The sequence below is a fragment of the Adiantum capillus-veneris genome, chromosome 3 (genome assembly GCF_014529385.1).
Source record: "Adiantum capillus-veneris isolate H3 chromosome 3, ASM1452938v2, whole genome shotgun sequence".
NCBI lineage: Eukaryota > Viridiplantae > Streptophyta > Polypodiopsida > Polypodiales > Pteridaceae > Adiantum > Adiantum capillus-veneris.
This window is the reverse complement of record NC_140933.1, coordinates 114,941,885-114,956,723: the sequence shown is the minus strand read 5'-3', so window position 1 is coordinate 114,956,723 and position 14,839 is coordinate 114,941,885. Positions and strand designations below refer to the sequence as shown.

General features: G+C 40.8%; 1 pseudogene; it reads right to left on the bottom strand.

Moving 5' to 3' along the window:
* Positions 1–613: 613 nt before the first annotated feature.
* LOC147461529 (protein pleiotropic regulatory locus 1 pseudogene) lies at positions 614–2,587 on the bottom strand (annotated as a pseudogene).
* Between the last annotated feature and the right edge of the window lie 12,252 nt (positions 2,588–14,839).

The following is a 14,839-nucleotide window of genomic DNA, read 5'->3' as shown; positions in this document are numbered from 1 at the left end:
TGTTACTTGCAAAGTGAGGGGTTCTTTCTAGATTGGTGATTAGCATTCCTTTCGGTGCATGCAAGGCAAGGATTTGTCTCCATATTGCATCACAACTTGTGCTTGCATCTCGTAGCATCATGATGTAAGTTGACATGGAAAAGCAAGTTCATGAGATTAGTTTTTATCCTGAAATGCTGATTCAAAGATTAGCATTTCAGACCTCCATTGTTGATCCCACGCCTACCATCCCATGTCAAATAAAGCCTAGATGGAGAGACCTACACATATACCAATGTATTACTATCTCACTACCAAGTAAATCAGAAGAGAGGAGATTGTTATGTATATGTTTTAGACTATGTTGGTGTCTGTCCCACTTTGTAGACCGTTGTTGAAGGCACTAGTGACTTAGAATAGAAGAAAGAAAGGCCTACAAAGTAGTGTGCACCTTTTTCAGATAGTTAGTCATGAATGGATCCCAATATGTCATGACTTCCTTTTCATGTTGTTTTTGAATGCAAATGTGAGTTTCCAAGTTCACCTTGTTTTCTTTTCTATGTGGCAGCCTATCCTTTCTTCGGGCCAGAGAGAGAGAGAGAGAGAGAGAGAGAGAGAGAGAGAGAGTCAAATTTAGATTATCTCTTCAAATCAAAATTTTTTACAAGACTATTGTTGGTTAATCAAGGCAATTCCATAAGAAACTTGTCAACAATCTCCATTTAACTTATTCAATCTAATATATTAATTGCCAAGTTTAGTTGCCACAAGATAGAATAGCATGTCTCGGACATCACAAGTAAAGTGGAATATGCCACTGCAGCATATGCTTGCCTTTACCAGCCTCCCATATCACATAAATGCACTGGCTTGCCTCGACTTTCGAGTTATGACAACAGGGGCTTCAATGACATCCATACATTCTCTCCATTCAGTTATTGCCTTCCTATGTAGAAGCTCTTGGTAGTTTTATAACATAAACAACGAATGATAAGAGGCATCAAGGTTGAAACACCCTCAACCTGTTCTAATGAAACCATGTAAAACCTGTAATAAGAATACCAATTTTTCCAATCAAAGAGGCTAACGGTCTCTAAAACCGTCGCATGTCTTTCGGAGGCTTAAACTTCAGAGGATGCGTCTCTGGAGTCGCATCCTCATCCTCTTTCCACATCTTTATTGTCTTGTCAGCCTCACATGTAACCAGCCTAGTCCCCGTAACATCGTAGGACAATGCGTAGATCCCCGCTTCACATCCAAGTGATCCAGGTTGAACCTTTGTCTGTGTTTTTTGAAAGTTATGGCCACTTTTCCAATCCCAGAACCAAATGCTTCCATTATCACCTCCTGATACCAGCACATTCTCTTCATTTAAGGCCATGCAGTTCAAAATTGACAGTTGTTGTGCCAGCATATTATGTGAAAACTCACCCTTTGGAAGGGTGAACTTCTTGATATTGTCAGCAGAAGCGGATGCAAAAGAGTACTCAAAAGGATGCATCGCGAGTGCTCGAACAGACTTCTTATGAAAAGTGAGTGTCGACATGGATTTGCCGGCAGCAAGATCCCAAAGTTTGATGGTTGTATCAAGAGAGCCTGTAATAACTTGAGGGTCCATGGCAGCTTGAGTTGCAATTGAGCACACACTACCGTCATGCCCCGATAGGGCATGAACTTGGGCTCTCGTCCGGATATCCCAAACTCGGCAAACAGAGTCTCCACCCCCAGAGAATAAAATCTCCAATCTTGGGTGTAGAGACAAGCAGTACACTCCACTTGAATGTCCATGGTACGATCGTATGACCTCGTTCCGTTCCAAATCCCAACATTTTACTTGTTTATCATCACCAGCAGAAAACAAGTAAGGAGACCTTGAACTGACTGCAAGGCCTCTAACTTTTCCGATATGCCCGGTTAAAGTCAGCTTCAATTGCCCTGATGCACGATCCCAAATCTTGATGGTTCGATCCCATGATCCAGTGCAGAACCAATCATTTCCAGGAGAAAAGGCTATTGAGCTAACAGGGCCCAGATGGCCGCTGATGACTCGGTAATTTTCCCACGGACGATGCCATACAGGACGAGGCCACTTACTTGGTCGAAGCCGTCGCAGGATGGAAGCACTTTCTGTTTGACAGCTTTCAGGGGGCTTGTAATCTGAAAGGGGAGTGATCACCGGCCGCATCGCCGCAATTGAGTCCGCTCCCTGCACTTTGATTTCTCCTGATGCTGGATTGGATGTAACAATCGCCAAAGCAGATTCTGCAACCTTGTTATCTGGCTGGGTATAAGTACCCTCATGAGCAAATGAGGGTAAAGCCAAAGGAGGTGCACCCTCTGTGCTAGGGCTAGCCACATCGGCTTCATCGTTTTCACAGAAAGCCGCTGAATCTTTCACAGCCCTATACTCGTCTTGAATCTTGCAAGCTGTTCGGCTCCGAATACAATTGGGGTCTGCCGGAGTCCTCTGCGCATGGCAAGATGCAAAGAGGTCAAAGGATCGCTTGAGGGACTTGAAGGTGAGCCTCTTCAGGGACTGCAGTTCCACCGTCTGCGCGTTAACGTTCTCCATAGCTGCAACGTCGTTGCGACTGATGATGCGGGGAGAGCTTCATATATTCCGAAAACTGCTTTTGGGCAACGTTTAGCTTTTGAGTACCTAAACTACTTATTATATTGCTTTCGAATCTTCCGAAATACCCAAATTCGTACGCCAGCAGCGAGGTACACCAAGCACCAAAAGAATCATTACCATTAGCGATTTGAGCTCGTCTCGATCTACTAAGGCTATGGTCACGTGAGGCTTAGTTTTCAATAGGCTGAGTCGACAACCACTGACGCGAATCAGCTTTTTGCAGGAGTGAACCGGCTTCGTAGGCTAACTATGCCTTTTTCGGCATAGTTGGAAAACTAAGCCCGTCTCTTGCCGGTCAGCCCTTTGTGTCTCTCTCCTCGTTGCATCCTCACACTCTCTCTCACTACACGCATTTGCCGGTCGCCTTCTGACCTGCGGTGCCTGCCATCGTCAGGGCTGTCGAGGCTTACAAATAACTAAGCCTCGCGTGACCATGCCCTAAGCAATCCTTCCACTAACCACGTCAACCAACTGTACTGCTTGTCTGCAAGCCCTCCGCTTTTATTTAAAAAAAGGCTGACCTCTGCAACCCCTTCCCCGAACCTCGTCCAGCTTTTGCAGCCGCCTTGACCGCCTCCTGCTTGTGCGACCCTCAACGCCTCTAATCAACCTCTTGTGCCTCCTGCTTGCATGGTCTTTGCCCCATCTCGCCTTCTGCTTCCACGATCCTCTGCACCCCGTCCCCGCATCATTTGAGATTCCCCTGGTTTATTGAATTTACCCCAGCCGGTACCCCCTACTTGCACGACGGAGGAGGCATATTAAATACATATTTTGATATATATATATATGATGTAGCCTTTTGATGTAGCTTTTTGATATATATTTGATGTAAGGCCCTCAAAAAGCTACATCAATTATATAACATATTTTGAGGGCCCTACATCAAATATTTATCAAATATGCCTACCTAAAAAAGGCTTTTGAAAGCCTCAACAATCTAACTCACTTGTAAATGGTATGGGTCTTGTGAAGCTGGGTACGGTAGTAAGAATTTGTTAGCACGACCTTGCATGACGGAGGAGGGTGATGTGCAGAGGGAAGCTAATGGTGGAGAAAATCAAAGCAAGGTTTAAAAAAAAGCATAAATCACACACTTAGATGAGTATTTCTAGGCTCTAAAATAGACATCCATTGGATTCAGAGTATGATTGAAACAAGCAAAACGTATTCACATTGTAATAGAGGGTTCTGGACAAAGAAAAGCCGGAAGGACTTAAACTAGCTAAAGATCATGCAACTAAGATTTTAGTTCTTGGCATTTCTAATGCTCATGAAAGGTTGAGATTTATTAATAACATAAAAGAAAATTATGTCTTCTCAAATTACCAAAAAATCAAAAGCTGTAAAAAGTTTTCTCTCATAGATTTGTTGAAAGAGATAAAGATTATGTTTCATCCTTCACAAATCCAAGAGGTGTGTAATACAATTGGAGTGAGGAGAAGGGGATACAGAGGCATCTTCACTACCTGGTTTTAAGTTTTAAAATATTATAAAATTAAAACATTGGGGTTACTTAGGGCTCGCAATGTAGAAAAAGTAATGCTTTTGTGAATGAAGAGATCCCAAATCATTACATTGGAGAATATTACCACAATCAGAGAACAATTCCATATGAGAAACAAAATCAAAATCGTTTATGAACACAATGCTTTCAATAATAATATATAGATGGATCTATAAAAGGTTCTACATTGGGAAGAGGATGGGTCTAGGAGGGCCTTTTTACTTGCCATGAGATTATGAAGGTGATTAGCATTTTGACGAATAGGTGTCTACCATGTGTGCAAGAATGGTGGGCATGTATGAGAGGTGTAACTATAGTCAAAGGATGCAATTTTTTCCCAAAAATGGGAATGGAAAATTTCATGATTTACGGCCTTCCATGACTCCTATATACAATCTATGATTTAAGTGAAGATTGTAGATCTATGATCTACATGGCGAGCTCTTTCTATAGATATGTTACATAATATGGTTTTCCCATTTATAGGGAAATTTTGAACTCAAATAGACTAGCAGTTTCTCTTGTTTGAATTAAAAAGCTATCACTTGATTGTTTTCTTCATTCTAGAGTTTTGACTCCCTTAAACTACCAAATAAAGAGGCCCTCCTAGACCCCGTTCTCTTCCTAATGGTTGCTAATGGTCCAATATTATGGAATAGATGAAATGAATGTGAAGGGAAACTTAAATTTGCAATGAAACTTAATGATTCTCAAACTTAAAGTTGCCAAAAAACCAAGAAAGAATAAATATTTAATTGATGATTAGAGCTTTAGATTATAGCCAAGGTAAAAGAGATATCCCAACTCAGAAAGTGCAATAAGTAAAGGAGCTATATTGGATTGGATTTTCTCAAGTACCAAGATAAAATCACAACATTTTTAACTGCCTCTTCTCACATACAAGTATTCCAAATGTTATAGAGAGCTAGAATGCATGTAAACTTCTCCATCTCCATGTTGATAATGTTGGTGTATTCATGGCTGAATAGCAGTTGATGCTGACTTGAAAGCTTTGAAATGCATGTTTGGTATATGGAGAGGTGCAAATAAAAAGTAAACTTGTCTTTGCTATATGGCAAGCATGCAAACAAGAGTATGGATTGTTGAAAGTGAAGTTGGGAAACTACTCTCTAGTCCTAGCTATTTCTGTCCAAAATTAGAAACACATTTAAACGTCTAATTACCTCTAGAAATAAAGATAGTACACGAGGAAACCTCGACCTAAAAGCACTCGATGCATCGCACATACACACTTAAACACAACACAAACGACATGTACATGAAGCTAAGAGCATGTAGAAGCAACATCGTAAATTTCATTGCAATGCCATACCTGTACATGGAGATGTGAGCGCGCAAGCGTAGGCCAAAATCGTTCGTACGCTGCTTAGTTCACAATAATTGATCTCTTTCAATAATTACAATCTTTGGCTTATATACCTGGGCTATGAATTAGGTATTTGGCTAAAAAGAGGTAATTACTACAACAGCGGGTGCACCAGGGTCTCTAGCCTCTTTCATCACTACACAACCTTTTCAAGATTGAGAGTTACAAAGCCGACTTTAGGCAAAAAAGTGAAAGAATAATTAATGCGCCTTCGTTAACCCATCGGATTTGCTGTGTGTTGGTCAACTGCTTCAACACTCCCCCCTCTCGTGTTCTTGTCGTCCCCAAAAAGACTTCATTGTCTTTATTGGGCTTTACTTTGCTGGAAGGTACTATCATCCTTCGCTTCTTGTGATACTTTTGTCGAAGCTTGTTTTTTTGTTGTTTTGATCTCTTGGTTTTTATGATTTGGTCTACTTTTGTATGTGTTGAAGTTGGTCTACTTTTGTTATGAGAGATCTGTTGATATCTTTGAAAATCTGTTCTTGGTAATACATTTGTACGATCAAATGGCCTTGCTTTTTCGATTTTGAACATTGGGTAGCACGTTCTTTATTGTGTTGCTGATTCTTCTTGTAGAAGAAGTATGTACAAGATGTTATTGATGTGCGTTTCTAAATTTGAATGTGAAACTTGAATGACCAAAGGGAAAAACCTAGTGGAAAAAATTGCCTTTGGTGTACACTCTTATTGAAGTTGAGTTGTTGGAAATTGAGTAGTACGTGTTCATTCAAGGTGAGTGCCTTGGAGAAACAGAAAAAGAGTGCCAAATGCATGTGTCAAGTATGGAACACTCTATATGCACATGAGAGATTCGTTCAAGAAAAGCATGCAGTGTGAGAAATGGAGTTGATGGGTACTTCAAGGAAAGAGCGTAGCACATGTGATATCCAATGATATCTCAATAGCTTTCACTTTTCCTAGAAGGGTTTTCGACGTAGAAGTTTCTCCACTCATTCCTCACTGTGCTTAGTGCATGACTGTCTTTTGGACTTCTTCATTCTCTTCTCCTAACTTAAATAGATATAGACTTCGACTCTTGAGCTCACCTATACCAACATGAGCGCCACAATGTAAATATGTTCAACTCTTCTAGCTTGTAGCTAAGATTCTTAGACCACAGAAAATAATATTTGAAGCTTTGGGACTAATACCTTTCTCATTTACTGTCTAAGCTTCCTGACTTTGACTTTTTACGCCATGTATTTTTAATGGCAACTTGGACTTACATGTTTCAAGGCCAAAATACCATTGAGATTGTGGAGATTTAGGCCTTTACCATTTTGTTGGTCTTTGAATGCCACCATTTTGTCTAATAATTTGGCATACTTTAGATTTTCCGGATTCTTTATCAATGAGGTCTACACATTAAAGCTATTCTTGTTCGTGGTGATGTCCTCATATGTGTAGCATTGTGGCTTCATAGGCTTGCTTCTTGGTGGCCTTGTTATTTTGGATATTGTTATGGATATTTTGGGGTTCTATTGGGCTGCCTGGGGTCAACTCCTGACTTGTTATACTTTTCTTTTGATTTGACTCCATATTTGGTTCCCACGTTCTAAGAGCTTTCTGTAGACTGCCCACTTGCTAGGGTGTTTTTGCCATCTGGGTTGCTGGATAAAATGCATGTCGTGGCAACAGAAGTGGTTGTTAGCTTTTTTGGCTTCTTCCAGATCTACTAATACCATCTTGTTCCTTATCCTTCCTCGTCCTATCTATGCTATACATGTTCAATTTGGATAATTCAATCTCAAGTTATGACTATTTTTGTGTTTTGAAGGGTCACTTATGGTCAACTCTTGACTCTTTGCACTTTTTACTCGATGTGTCTTCATTTTTGGACTCTACTCATGAAGAGATTTTTGTAGACAGCCCACACGCTAGGGTGATTTTGTCATTTGACCTCTTGGGTAAAATGTTTGTAGCCAGATGAGAACAAAAGCGGTTGGTGGCTTTTTGCCAGTTTGACTTGCAAGTGGTATCTAGAGCTTCCCCTTGATGAGTAAATCACTCATAGGCTATGCATCAACATTTTAATTCTTGTCGTGGCTTTCCTTTGTAATTGTTTATGTCCACAAAAAGGCATTTGGCCAAATTATGGTTATCTAGGGATTTTCCATCAACTTGAAATTGCTCTGGTAGGTTTATGTGGTCGATCTTGAGCTTTCTGTGGAAAAATTCCGAGTCGTAGATCTAAGATTTATCTGTTTGTGACTTGTTTGGTAAAAAAATGTACAAAAAATGCGTATTTTAATCTATCCTAAAATCCGATCAACGTTTTTCTTAACTCTGTGTCACACTAGGTTCTGTTAAGTGTGTTTGAGCTTTGGATATGAAAATTCTCGACTTTGCACTGCTTTTTGTAATTTTGAGGTCAGTTTTTGTCTTTCAGACTAAAATGGACAAGATTTATCCCTCTGTGAATATTTTTTGATCCAAATTTGTCACGGTTGGTAGCTCCTCTCTTTATTTCATGCCTGGTCCATTTGGTTCCTTGAATCTTCATTTTTCCCCCAAAAACTGTCTTGTCCTTGTCTGGTGACTTGGGTCTTCAGTGGTCAATTTTTACCATGATCAATTTTCATCACTTTTGATTCCCTAAATGGATTTCTCATTCAATTTCTGACCTATAGAGTACCCACATGCCATGCTTTTGTCCACCGTATTAACTTCTATGCTTGAAAAGAAAAAGGACTATCTCAGAGTGGCAGACGTTGTGGTTGCTGCCAACTGTGTCAGCTTTTGGTTTTGGTCATATATCTTGTATATTTAGCTCATGCTCTTTTCATCTAGGCTATGCTTGATGAATTTGAAGCTCAAAATCTTCAAATCTAGGCCAAAAAGTATCAGCTCCTGTAAAAAATAACTTGAGTTGCAGGGTGTGTTTTAACTCCAACCATTTTTTACCAAATTTGAAACTATGTTTGGGATCCACTTTGAATTTCTGATCTGTAGAGTACCCACATGCCATACATTTATCCATTGTATTGACCTCTATGCTTGAAAAGACAAAAGGCTCTACGTGTGGCAGCAATTGTGGTTGTTGCCAACTGTGGCCAAACTCGGTCAAAGTGGTATGGTTGGGTTCCTCTTGATGAGTACAATCCGTTCTTTCCATGAGGGATTTGGACATTATACATAATCTTTATTTTTTTGTTAGACAAGCCTTCAGCTAGTTATGGTTCGGTGATGGTTTTCCGTTCATCTTCAAATCTTCCCTGTAGCTTCATATGGACACATGTGAGCTATCCATGAACAAATTCAAATGTTCACAACAGTTTTGATAAAAAACTCTACGGATTTTCATATTTCGATGTAACTTGAAATCCGTGATGCTTTTTTGCATGCTTTCTTTTTAGGATAGCTTCATCTCATTGCGATTGAACTATATGACTCAAAATTCTTGAAAAACCCATTCTTTTTTAGCTATTTCAACCTGATTTAAGCTATTTTTCTAGCTTCTTTGTTTTTGCTTCTATGACCTGTTTTCTCATCCATTTTAAGTTTGGGTGGTACTTGTGGGTTGCTCTAGGCTAGGGGAACCTAACCATATCATTCTTTCACAATTTGGTGGGGGTGGCACCAATTGCGATTACTGCCATCTTGAGAAACTTTGGAAAATTTCTACATGGTTGGATTCCCCTTGCTTTGTTGGTTCTTTTAAGTCTATGCATGCCTGATTTGGAGCTTTGGATCCTTGTAGATTTGAGATTTTTAGTCTGGAACTTGTGGGACCTTTTTGACTAATTGGGTAAGTTTGGGGTGGTCATTTTCACTTCGGGTGGTACTTGAGGACTCCTCTCATCATGATGAACATGTAGGTACCTTCAGATCTTCATTTGGTGATGGTGGCATCAACCACGGTTGTTGCCACTTGTGGAGGTTTGACATACCCATTGATGCTCTTGATGGTTGACTGAATGACTCTCCTCTTTCGTATTTTCATCTTTGTCAGCTCCTTTTCATTGTATCTTTACCTGCTCCTGGCTTTTTATCTTCTCAAGCTCTTTAATTCCTTGTAGACTCCATGGACTTAGATTGTTGCTAAGTAGTGAGTTTTCCATATCTGAGAAAGAGTCGTAAGCCTTATGCAACATACAGTGGTGGAGTGAGAGACTCGCTCTTTTCTAAATGTACTGTAATTCATCTATGTTTGAAGAGACTTCTTTGGGATCCACCTTATCTTTGTGTGAGTTGACAACAATGTTTGCTTTAGTACTTGTACGCTTGGCTGCGGACGGGATTCAGACTTTGGGAGTTGATACTTTAACCTTTTCGGGATCCAAATAAACTCCTAGCCTCTTTGTGCTTGAATCAACTTCTTTGGAACCCTAATCTAAGTTGTGGAAGCTTGCGACTTTGCAAATTTCTTAGCCGTTCTTGCATACTTTGATTGTTTTCCTTTTGGTGTTGGATCTTGTGATTTTTCATCAAAGATTTTTGTCTTCTTGATCCATACTTGCTTTTAATCAAGTTGGGTTCTTGGTATCTAGACTTGTGGATCTTTTTGGCTTTGACTTGTTGTTCTTTGCTTTTGGCCTTCCATAGTTTTTATGAAAGCTAATAGTGATGTTGACCTGAGTTCCTGATAAGGGATATCATAAGACTCACCATTGTCGCTACTACCTCATCGAGGTTGAATTCAAAAAGTGATGGCACAAGTTGTTGATAAGGGAAACCATAAGATTTCCCATTATTGCTTTCTTTCGAACTGCTAGCATCATCAAGGTTGATATCAGGCGCTTTTTTGTTGCGACTTGGTTGGTTATGGAAAGTTACTATTTTTTTGCTTTGGATTGCAGTATTTGGAGGGACTTTTCTAGCCAAATGATTAGAGAATTGCTAGCTCATTCCATAATCATCTTCTTCTTGGTTGATTCTTTTATTCCTATATATGAGCCACGTATGAGGATTCTTGTTGCGGTTGTGTCACCACCAGGGATTTTGGAATCCATTTTTGATGCACTTTATTCTTGTAACAGTGACATTGGTTCTTGGGTCTTTGACCTGGACAATCATAAAATCATGCATTAATTAAGGTTTTGTTCATGTCACCTGCTAGGTTGTTTGGATTCCTATTGTCTGCATCCTCTTGAATCTCCTTGTTCTACGAGTCATAGAACGCGTCTTCTTCTTCGTATTTTGATTCATGACATTCCTTTGTTTGCTCTTCATCTCGGGAACTTGTCGATTCCTAGTTCTCTTTGTTTTCCTGGATCACACTCATTGCAAAGTAAGGAACGACATCTGTTAGCATCAAGCTAACTTGGACACCATTTTTTGGAGCTCTCATTGTAAAATTACTTATTATTTTGATAAATCGAGAATATTGTAATTCCTATTTCTTAGATAAACCTTGTAATAGATGAGCCGGGGCTACAAGCTTCCAGATTGTATCAACCTATCATTACCTATCTTTAGTTAGAGCTCCCAAATTATTATTTTTGATCACCAAAAACCTTGGCTAAGGTATAAAAGCCAATTTTTGTAAGTTATTATTAAGTTTTGGATAATGAAATACACAGCGTGATCTAACGGCGCTCACTTCTCTCCTTCTCGTGCTTCCTACTCCCTCCCCGGTTGTCACATTGTAGTTGCGTTTGTTGCATTGCAACCGTAGGTAAGAGCTCTCATGGGGGATTCACTAGTACTAATAGGGGGACCCCACCTGCGTGCAATAAGATTGCCTTTTTAACCTCTATATATGGGACCCTCCTATGTAAAATCTATCCATTTGGTCTTAGAAAACCCCCCTGTTGTACACTCACGTGATACCATTTGGTAACCCTTAGTGATTCCCCCGTGAGAGCTCTACACATTGACATAAACACTTCACGATATTTTATAGCTTTTGGCGTCGCCAACCCGTGGCCTAATTTCATCATAAGTAGGAATTTACACTTCAAACTCAAAAACTAAGCATAGATGAGGTAATGACACACCATTTCTAAGCATTTAGGTGCATTCTGGGTCAAAAACGACTAGGTCAAAAATCCACTACTGTTAATAATCGCGTTGGCACTTGACCTAAAGTGGGACTTAGACCATAAGCATGTGTGCTTAGGTCTTATAAACATGTCCTAGAAGTTTCATTACATTTGGATGTCGTTTGACGCTGTAACGAATGTGATTTGATGAGCGATTGGCTTTTGGTGATTTCAGTCACTTCAGTGTAGCTTGAGTTAGATGCGAGTTGTTTGTTGTTTTTCCAGAGATTGAAAACCTCTTGTAGCCTCTATGCACTAGTCAAGTGAGCTTCGTCCCATGGATTGACAATTTAATTGTGGTTCTCACTAAATCTGCAATAAGATAGGAGTGAGGTTAGACACCCGTCCCACATTTGGCACCGTTGTGTTGGAACTAGGGTTGCAGAGAAACGCACACAACTTGGAGAAGAAAAAGGAAGCTTAAGGCACACAATAGAGAGTGTGTTAATTAGTGTGCAATGGGAAGATAGATAGCCCTAGAGTGATGGGCGTATATACAATGCACGGGGAAAAAACCTCCTAAAGAGGGAAAAAATGCCCTGGTGGTCCTAGTGTGTTCACACACATCACTACCACATGTATATGGTAACAAATCCCCCTTGGAGTGATGCAGTGAAAGAGAATTGGCACATGAGTAAAGGGAAGTGCCATGCCCTGACATGATCAATCCACAAAGGGGAGTAAGCCCAAAGTTTTGCGGAAAGCTTTGAGATTCTCACGAGACCATGCCTTTGTGAAAAGATATGCAAGGTTTTCCTGTGTTGGCACATAAGCCAAGCTGATATCTCCTGCTGAGATCCTCTCCCTGACATAGTGGTAATGCACCTCAATGTGCTTTCTACGAGCATGAAAAAGTGGGTTCCTCGCAACTGCCAATGCGCTCTAACTGTCAGTGTAGATAGGGTTGGCAATGTCTTGTCCAACACCCAAATCAACCATAAGGCGTCTGAGCCATACACACTCAAACGTAGCTATGGAGACTGCCCTGTACTTAGCTGCACAACTCAAAGTGACCACAGTAGGTTGCTTCTTGCTCAACCATGATATACATGAACTGCCAAGCATGAAACAGAAACCACTTGTCGACACTCCCGTGTCAAAACAACCAGCCCAATCTAAGTCCGAAAAAGCATGTAAGTATGGCGGCAATGATTTCCCCTTTGAATAAAACAAGCCAAGATGTAAAGTGCCATTAAGGTAGCAAAAAACCCTCTTGACAGCCTGCCAATGCTTAGACCCTGGGCTATGCATAAATCTGCTGACCTGTGAGACTACAAACTGAATATCGAGCCTCGTGTTGCATACATAAAAGAGACAGCCAACAACAATTTGATAAAGAGTGACATCAGCAGGATCGCCAACATCATGTAGACTGAACTTCAAACCTGTTTCCATGGGAGTGGCAATAGGTTTGCAATCCTCAAGTCCAAACTTACATAGCAATGTCTCTATTTAACTTTTCTGACACAAGGCAATACCACCATCAGACTGCTTAAAGTGTATACCCAAGTAATGATGCAACAACCCCAAATATTTCATCTTAAAAGTTGCATTCAAATCAGCCTTAAATTCACCAATATGTCTCTCATTTGGTCCACTGATCAACAAATCATCTACATAAAGAACCACAATGAGAAGTACATCACCCTCATGCTTTACATACAATGTGCTTTCTGTTGGACCGTTACGAAATCCTTGTTTGACCAAATGAGTGTCAGCTTTCTCATACCCAGCATGAGGAGATTGCTTCAACCCATACAAAGCCTTGTTACATTTGCACACTTTGTCCTCTTGTCCTTTCTTGACAAAACCATGAGGCTGCATTACATAAACTTCTTCAAATATGTCACCATTCAAGAAAGCAGTAACAATGTCTGATTGATGTACATCCCAACCAAAATGTGTTACCAATGCATATAGAAAACGCACAGTAGTCATACGACAAGTGTTACGAGAGTGGGCACCCTCCTGTTGTAGTGGTTAGCTGCAATTGGGATAGCTGGGCGTAATGGTTAATTATGTGTTGTCTATTTAATTTATTAATTGAGTTGATGATGATTTTGTAGAGTGGAATGCGGGGTGTCATAAAATCTAATATCTAACCAACCCAAATGATTTTCTCATATTAAATTGATCACTTAATGTGGGAGAATAAATGGGAACAAGTGTTAAGATATAGATATGTGCTTATAGATCTATCTCAACACGGGGCCAATAGTAAAGGGGCCCAAATGGGAGATGGTCTATCAAGAGCAAGGCTAACCAATGGAGCATAAGACCTTAGGGTTAGCTTCATTGAAGACCTCCAATAATGTGTGTAAAAGTCCTTTGACCTTAGGTAAGCTAGGGCTGAGCTTGAGGTGGGAACCCGGCCCAAGCTCGAGGTGCTTGTCATGCTTGAGTTTCTTGATTAATATGCTTGAGGTGCTTGACTGGCTCCATGCTTGAGGTGCTTGACTTGGTGCGTGATTAAGGTGCTTGAGGTGCCTTGAGAAGCTTGCCTGAGATGCTTGTGGGAACACCCCCTACTTCAAGTGCTTAGTCATGCTTGATGACTAAGGGGCTTGCTTATCCAAAGTCAAAAATATCCCTACAAGGAGGGGGGCGAGCCTACAAGGGGGGGGGGGGATGAGAGAGAACACACACACACACACACACACACACACAAGGGAAGCCCCAGCTTGAAGAGGCAGCAAGGACACTTGTCAAGTTCCTCCCCATGTTGCCCTCATGGTGTGCCTGAAGCCTATTGGTTGGCCACCCAAGGGGTCCAATGATAATTTAGGATATTTAATTAATTGATTTTGCATTTATCAAGTCCTCTCTCTCAAAGGGGAAAGGGGGACACTTGTCCCAAGGCTACCCATGTTGCTTGTAATGGCTCCTGCTTGTGATTGGCTAGGCCTGGAGGGGTCCAATGAGCTTCAAGCATGAGCTACAAGGGGGGGTCGACCCAAGCAAGCTAGGGGGGTGATTAGGGGGTATACTCACCCACACACACTCACAAACACTCTCATTGTGTACTATGCAAAGTGCAAGAACTCCCTCTCCTTCTCCAAGCAAGTAGAGGTTGAGAGCCTACACCAACACTCTTGGCTATGGAGTGCAAATCCATCCAAGAGCCATGCTTCAATGCTTGAGCTTGCCATCTATTTCTTCTTCATTACTATGCTATTATGTATGCTAGCACAAGAGTTATGATAAATGAGGAACTAGCTCTTTCTCGTATGAAATGTCTCTTCTTCCTCTTCCCTACCCTCATTCCCTGCTAGCTCTCTCCACCTTCGAAGGTGTTTGAGGTCTTGGGACTGAGGCTTGGTATAGTTAAAGCTTTCTTCAAGTTT